Here is a 7,500-nt window from a genome sequence, read left to right on the forward strand (position 1 = left end):
TGCGGAAAACCAGGTTATACGTCTAAGGTTTGTAAGAGTAAGGTGGCATCTAGTGGCTCATAATTAACTTGTTTCCGATGTAATGGGAAAGGGCATTTAGCGAGAAATTGTGCAATAGAAAGGAAGGACGGTAAGAAACCAGTATTGCTAGTTAACCTTTAGACTAGTAGGAATGATGTGATGAGAGAAACTAGGAAAATTTTTGGTGAATTTCTGTCTGAAGGCGTAGTTTCCTCTCTTGGAGGAGTGTGTTCGAGAGATGTGATCTAGCTTCGAGACACAGGAGCTGCTGTCTCACTGATTAGGAGAGAGAGTGTGACGAACAGGGCAGAAATCAACATGGAAGAAAAAGTCATGTTAGGTGGATTTCCTAACACTTGTGTTCTTTGTCCTTTGTTGAAGTTGAATTTAGAAAGTCAGGTAGTGTCAGGAGAAGTGAAACTTGCAGTTGTCGACAGTTTGCCCGTCGATAGCATTGACTTTATTGTCGGTAATGACTTAGCCTTATCCAAGAATGTGAATCCTTCGGATATTCCAGTGCCTGAAATGGTAGTAAATAGGTCAGGTTTAAATACAGACATAGACTACTGTCATAATTTGTTCGTGGATTCGAATGAGAGTGAGTTCGTGGATTCGAACGTGAGTGAGTTCGTGAATTCGAACGTGAATAAGTTTGTGGATTCGAACATGGGTAAGTTCGTGGATTTGAATGAGTGTGATAGAGGTGACGAGGTTGATCTTGGCATGAGTGAGGCTGAGAAACCTACCTCTGTCGTTGACAGTGATAGCCAAACGGAAGGTGTAGCTGTCGAAAGTAACGTAGTAAATGTACCGGTATCTAGCACTAGTTACGGTGATGAATTAGGCGCTAACCTCGTGAATAAGGATGAGCTAGTCAAGTTACAGAGAGAGGATGAAACATTAACCCAAATTTTTTAGTGTGAGCTGGATGATGATCTCGATGATGTGTGTAAGGAAATTTTTTGTTTAAAGGACGAAGTTTTGTGTCGTTATGTTCGACCTAAGTCAGGTAGTAAAGGGGAAATCACCGAACAATTAGTAGTTCCTAGGAAGCTTCGTGAACTAGTTTTGAAGTTAGCACATGATGAGCAAGGACATTTGGGAGTAAATAAAACTTTCAAGTGTATTAGTAGGGCGTACTTTTGGCCTAAAATGAAAAATGATGTAAAGAAGTATGTTTTAAGCTCTCATGAATATCAAATTGCCGGGAAACCGAATCATGTAATTCCCAGAGTCCCGTTGTGTAATATTCCTTCAGTAGGTGAATCTTTTGAGAATGTATTTATCAGTATGGTCGGACATTTGCCTAGAAGTAAGGGTAGAGAAGATTGCATAACTAATCTAGAGTATTATAAAAACAATTTAAGAGATGTTTGGCAACTAGCGGAGGAGAACGGAAGCGCTTGGCACTTAGCGAAAGAGAATGCGAGACGAAGTCAAGGAGAAACTAAAGGGAAACCTGATCTTAGAGCAAAAGAGAGAAGTCTGTGTATAAGAGATAGTTCGAAGGTAATTTTCCAGTGTTAGAGAAGAGGGGAAATATGCATAATGTAATTAATATGGGTAAGAGTAGAGCAAAGTCAATGAATGTAAACTTGCTTCAGAATTATAAAGAACGCCCAGTACCTTGGCCACTGCTAGTGTTCAATGTGACAGCGTTACTGAGAGAAATTAGTTTTGAGAAAACGCAAGAGGTGTAGCATTTCAAAGTTTTAATCAAAGTTCAGAAAACGGATATTAAACAATACTCATTCTGAGAAATCTCTCTAGAGATTTCTCAGAAGGAGTAGCCTAATGACCGTTTTCTGTTTTCACACGAGTGAGTGTGTGAGTGGAGAAGCATGCGTCCCTGCTGTTTAATGCCTGTTTCTCTTTAGAAAAAAAATAAAATCAGTTGATTTCATTTTTTTTCTCTTTTAGGGGGACGTGTAATGGCAATTGCTTAATAGCAAAGAAAGATAAAGGAAAGGAAAACGCATTTTCAAGAAGTTCGGCAGCAAGGAGGCATTCGCGCAGGTGTTGGAGGTGCCTGTTCTCATGATGGTTCTAGAATCGGCAGGCGGCAGGAGTGTTGTGGAACACATCAGGCGCCGAAGTGTCGTGGGAAACGCCGCGACTTCTGATGCAATACTTCGTCAAGAAACTTCTAAATCATTCCGGTAATCTCGGGAGTCTGTGACGCTCGCCATAGGCCCCGCCCCCAGAATGCTGTATAAATACGACGGACGAAGTAGGAGGAGGCAGATCATCAGTTTGTCACAGAGTCAGAGATCATCAGTAAGAGCCACAGATCAGATTATCAGTGAGAGATCAGCAGCAGAGATCGTCAGAGAGAGATAAGAGAAGAAGGAACCAGGACGAAGGATCAGAGGAAAAGTCGCTCGAGAATTGGTCGAATTCTGGTCAAGTCGTCTTCAGGAGTGGACATCCAAGTTATTTCGACGTTGAGCCAGACTTCAGAGAAGAAACGTCCTGCTAGAGATTTTAGGGAGTTCCTGCCCTTCAAGTATCAAGAGTAGACATTATTTTCTGCAATACGGATGCAAGAAGGCGTCTACAATTAGAGTTCACCTTTTGTGCAGCCATCGCTTTGAGTTGCAAAACTGGTTGGCAAGTACTTTCATTACCTCAGTGTTCCCCCAGTTCATGCAGTGTAAGATTTTACCTTTTTATGTAAATAGGAGACACAATTCTGCATTTATCTTTGTTAGTAAGCTTGTAAATAAACCTTTGTTGTTAGTGTTTCTTTCTATATTCGTATCCCCAATTTCAACTGTTGGTGTTGAATTCTTTTTGTTTATAATAATATCGAACCTGAAGCGGACCCCCCTCGGTTCGTAACAGGAAGCACGTAATGAGAATAAATATGGTAATGATAGTAACTGGCCATCAGGTAATAAGACTTCTTTAGAAAATTTTGGTAGTTCAGTTTCTCATTTGTGTTATGAAAAACGTATGTCTCTGAAGAAGTTGGTGTGTGATTTTAAAGAATTGTTTTCAGATGTCCCAGGAGGGACATCAGTCCCTGAACATGACGTGGATGTGGGTAATGCCACGCCTGTGAAACAATCTCCTTACAGGTTAAATCCTTTCAAGAGTGAAGTTGTTGCTAAGAAGGTTGATTATATGATAAAACACGGTCTAATTGAGCATAGTCAAAGTCCTTGGTCATCTCCTGTTGTATTGGTAAAGAAACCCAATGGAGATTTTAGGTTATGCATTGAATACAGAAGGATTAATGAGTTGACTAAATCTGATTGTTATCCATTACCTCGTATTGAAGATTGCATTGATCAGATGGGTAAATCTAAATATATAAGTAAATTTGATTTATTAAAGGGTATTGGCAAGTTCCTCTGTCGAAACGAGCAAGGGCCTTGTCAGCCTTCGTAACACCTCAAGGGTTTTTTCAATGTAGTGTGATGCCGTTTGGTATGAAAAATGCCGCTACTTCTCAAAGGTTGATGAATACGTTGGTGTACGGTTTGGAAGGGTGTGTCGTTTATATAGGTGACATTGTTATTTATAGTGATGATTGGGAAACACATTTAAAGCATATTAAGGCCTTGTTTGAGGTATTGAAGAAAGCTGGTTTGGTGATCAATTTAAAGAAAAGTGAATTTGCAAAAGCAAAGGTCGTATATTTAGGTCATGAAATTGGTGATAGTAAGGTTGCTCCAAAACAAGCTAACGTTGAGTGTATTGAAAAAAATTTAATTCCTAGGTGTCGGAGAGATGTCAGGCAATTCCTGGGATTAGTTGGGTATTACAGAAGGTTTGTTAGAATTTTTCTGAAATCGCCGACCCTTTAACGAATCTCCTATGAAAGAAGATAACTTTTGTCTGGACTGACGAAGCACAAAGGGCTTTTGATAATTTGAAAAGGGTACTTCTTAATTATCCTGTCTTGAGAGCTCCTGATTTTGACCTTCCTTTTTTTCTCGCCACGGATGCAAGTGACGTTGGAGTAGGGGCGGTGTTATTACAGAATGACGAACAGGGAATTTCCTACCCTGTCGCATTCTTTTAAAAAAAATTGTCCTCTGCCCAACGTAAATATTCTACTGTGGAGAAGGAGACTCTTGCTGTAGTACTAGCTATTAATCATTTCCAGGTTTATCTCTCTTCCACAGGAACTCCTATAAAGATTATGACGGACCATAATCCCCTGACCTTCATCAGCAGGTACAAGAATAAAAATCACCGTTTGATGCGGTGGAGTCTCTTGCTTCAGGAGTGGAATTTGAAATTTTCACATATTCCTGGAAAAGTTTATATTGTTGCCGATGTTTTTTCTCGCAGCGTTCAGTAGAAATTATTGTGGAGGGCTATGCGGATATTAAGGTAGTATCTGTATCGTTCTAATTACTGTGTGTGTGCTGTTGAAGTATGTGCTCAGGTTTTTTATTGCAAAGAGTAGTTGATTGTATAAAGAATATGTATTAATCATAATTTTCCTTTACAGGAGTTGAGTAAATGCATAAGGCTGTAAAATTAAGAATTGATTAATATTGCGACCACAGGTGAAGGTAGAAGGTGCTACTCGGTGTTCATATTTTGTGGCAATGTTTATCTTAATGAAGGTTGGTGAGGTGTTAAAAATGCGTTATGGAATGAGTGTTATAGCATACAAATGGTTATTATCGTATATAAAGATTGTTACCGAGAGGTGTGGTATACAATGATGATGGTATTTACTGGTCATTGGCACATGGTGTTATACGGTGGGGTGATTAATTTGGGCATTCTTTATTTTCAGGCATAACTACGTTTCACGAAATTATTGCGTGTTGGGATTGCGCAGGGGAAAACTGTTGGTTTTCTCTGTATTGTCCAATTTTGGTGTATGTATTCGGTAGGACGCTTTTATAGTAATCTAGTGTATTGTCACGGTGTTTATAGACAGGACTATTGTTCGCTGAACATTGTTACAATGAGCGATGAGAAACAAAGTGAAACAACTTAGAGTGTGTGTAAAATAGTTATGACCTATGAACAGATATGTGCAATTCGGTTTAAAATAGTGTAGCTCTTAAGTATGTACTTATGTGAGAGCCTTGTAGCTCTTGGAAATATTTTGTTTTTTCGTTTTGGAGTTGGTTTGCGAGGTTTCTAGTGTAGAATATCCTCCATAGTGTATATTGATATTCTGTTGATTTTAGTGCCTCAATAATAAGCTGCATCCTTGTTTCTTTGGCACCCCCAACCCCCAATTTTTCTTAGGTTTTACAGCTATGAATGAAATATCGCATTTGTTGTTTGATTGTATTTGTTTCATCATGTGATTATTTCATATTTTTGCGTTTTAGAATTTTAATTAAAAAAAAAATTGAAATTTTTTTCTTTTCTTTGGGAGAGGAGGTGTCATCTTGTTGCCAGTTAATGATAGGTGAATAATGTATTAGATTATTTTTAAACTGTTAATTAATTAAGAATGGTAACTGCTAGTTTTCTCCTCTCCGGTGTTTGACTTGCTGTATGTTTTTGCTAATCCTCTTTTCAAATTCCATATTTGGTGATTTCACTGGGAGTGGTCTTCTCCCCCCTCCAACCCCCTGGCTCTTGCTGTCCAGTGGGGATATGGAAGTCTTCAGTGGTGTTATGAGCTACTTTGAGATTCAGGGCCTCTGTAACACGGTTTTTTGGACTTTGCTCCTTATCAAAGCATCGGATGTAGCTGAAAATTGACATATGTATATTGTACAACCACACACAAATTTTGTGACCATTATCAATAACCTAAACCCGATAATTTTGATTTTTATAGAGTAAAAATTATCTAGCCGACGCCATGGCCAATGATAACGAGCCAAGAGTCGAAAAACATTCATTACATAAGCAAGGTAAACACACCGTTTTATGAAATGTTGCCCGCCCATCCACCAGACAGAAACCCATTCACCTTATTCCATCGGCTCTGAAACCCATAGTAGTCAAGAATGGCTAACAGGATTTGGAATTGTCCCCGTGGTTGCAGAACTGCATTTGTCTTACAACTTACAACTTTATACAGTTAAGAAAAAGCCCGTGGCCATACTTACTGTAGCCTAAATAGGTAATTATTCAGTTTATAGTTTAAATCCAATGTTTATGGTCTGATTTGTATTTAGTGTAACGTGATTATAATACTTGTAATGTCATTCAGGATTTTGAACATTTCCATTAACTATTCACTATGCCGCCAAGAGAGAGGGAAAGAGAGAGATTGTATGTAAACAGTCTTTATATAACTATTTTTGTTAAAATAAGATTTTTATCCAAAGTAAATACAAGCTTATATGTGCTAAAATCTCCAGCAGACCAACGGATCATCCGATTTAATTTTTTCTTCTTCTTTAGGCCGTACGACCGTGTTGGATATAAACACTTTATGAATGGCGGAACGATACATAAAAGTGGGTGGGGTATCTGTGCTAGCGTAGTAATACTACTGTAGCAGTGGTGCCGCCGCAACAGTAGTAATAGCAGTAAACGTTTAGGCCTACTACTGGGATTCTTGAGGATCATTTAGCACTTCTTGCAACTACTCGAGAAATGAGTTTTTATAGCCAGAAGTTAAATTTTCTAATCCAACAATGTCCATGATAGCCTTCAGTGTTATCCTGAATTATAACGAGGCCAAAGTGGGTGGAGCCTCATGTAGTCATCATTCTGACGATAATTATTGGTGAAGGTTTAAAGCCAAAATACGGTACCGGCTATTTTTTTTTTTCAGTAAATAGGTAGATAGCCAATAAATAAAAATTTCTTGACATTGGATATTGCAGTTATCAAATCAAGCTTGACTACTATGTTTTTGAAAATTACCAACTATTCCCTACATCTTGTCAATCTGAGTGTGGCATATAAAGTAGACTGTAATTTCTAAGGACACTTATTTTGGGAGTTAGACTAATAATCGAAGTGGTTTTGTATTTATTAACATATTTTGTTGGTTTGTTCATTATGACAATTATCAGTGGAGTGGATTCAGAGTTCATAAAGGTGTACTGCTTTGCTTGTATTTAAATTTTTGTAATTGTTGCCAGAGGTATAGCCTTCGTTACGTATAGCCAATCATCCATCGAGAAAGAGGGAAGAAATGCTGTCATAAGTTACGTAACGAGTGCGTTCGGAATCTTTTCTCTGAGTAAGTTGGCCCGTCTTCAGAAAAAGTCACTTTTACCTACATAATGCAGAATACAGTCAAACTTTATGTGTATATATAATGTGTATTCTGAATAAGCGTTATATTTATGAAATGCATAGATAAAAAGTTATTGAGAAAAAACCGTGTTACAGAGGCCCTGAATCTCATAGTAGTCGTTTCCTGTACCTTGCCTTGGGCGCTATTTGAACTGATCATTGGTACTAATTTTTGGCCTCTGCCCATGTACATGGACTGGAGATTATTCACCCCCTACATACCTTTTGGATCTCCCAGTCTGCAGCTTTAGGATTTATCCTTAATGACCTTGGTTCAGTTTTAAAGCCAAGGGG

This window comes from Macrobrachium nipponense, chromosome 12 (assembly GCF_015104395.2).
Source record: "Macrobrachium nipponense isolate FS-2020 chromosome 12, ASM1510439v2, whole genome shotgun sequence".
In the NCBI taxonomy this organism is placed as follows: domain Eukaryota; kingdom Metazoa; phylum Arthropoda; class Malacostraca; order Decapoda; family Palaemonidae; genus Macrobrachium; species Macrobrachium nipponense.